General features: G+C 39.5%; 1 non-coding gene across 1 annotated transcript; it reads left to right on the top strand.

Annotated features, from left to right (window-relative positions):
- Positions 1 to 460: 460 nt before the first annotated feature.
- Positions 461 to 567, top strand: LOC121230080 (small nucleolar RNA R71). The gene has a single exon (XR_005928032.1). It is a non-coding gene; the product is annotated as a small nucleolar RNA R71 (small nucleolar RNA).
- The last annotated feature ends 231 nt before the right edge of the window (positions 568 to 798 follow it).

Raw genomic sequence — 798 nt, 5'->3', positions numbered from 1 at the left:
CCACGAGAAATTGGGGTGGTTCCTCCAATCTGCGTTATAAGTGTTACTATATAGATTGTTTTGAGGTCGAGGATTATTACCCATGTAATTTAATTTCTCGTTATCCATGTTGTGGCCATAAGGTTGGTATTCCGAATGGTTTGTTCCACTTCCACTTGTTCCGCACTGCATTACTGGGTGAACCTGTAAAGAACTAAGAAAACCATCAATTTTCTTATTCAAAAGTTCTACTTGATTAGAGAGCATGGTGACTGAACCGACGTTATAAATGCTGATTATTTTCGTTGGCTTTGTCCTTATGACTTGCCACTGATAGTTATTCAGTGACATCTCTTCTATAAACTCATAGGCATCTTCTGGTGTTTTGTTGTTGATGGTTCCGCCAGCAGCTACGTCAACCATTTGCCGAGTTGAAGGATTCAGACCATTGTGGAATGTTTGTACTTGGAGCCAAAGCGGTAACCAATGGTGGGGGCATCTTCTTAAAAGGTCCTTGTATCTCTCCCATGCATTGTAGAGTGTTTCTAAATCCATCTGCACAAAAGAAAATATATCATTGCGTAATTTAGCCGTTTTAGCTGGCGAAAAATATTTTAGTAAAAATTTTTCGGTCATTTGTTCCCAAGTAGTAATTGACCCTCTTGGTAACGAGTTCAACCACTGTTTAGCCTTGTTCCTCAATGAAAAGGGAAACAACCGAAGACGAATGGCATCATAAAAAATGCCATTGATTTTAAATGCATCGCATAGTTCTAAAAAGTTGGCTAAATGAGCGTTGGGATCCTCATCCTGCAAACC

The sequence above is a fragment of the Gossypium hirsutum genome, chromosome A05, assembly GCF_007990345.1.
Source record: "Gossypium hirsutum isolate 1008001.06 chromosome A05, Gossypium_hirsutum_v2.1, whole genome shotgun sequence".
NCBI classification, from domain to species: Eukaryota; Viridiplantae; Streptophyta; class Magnoliopsida; order Malvales; family Malvaceae; genus Gossypium; species Gossypium hirsutum.
This window is presented reverse-complemented; position numbering and strand designations above follow the sequence as displayed.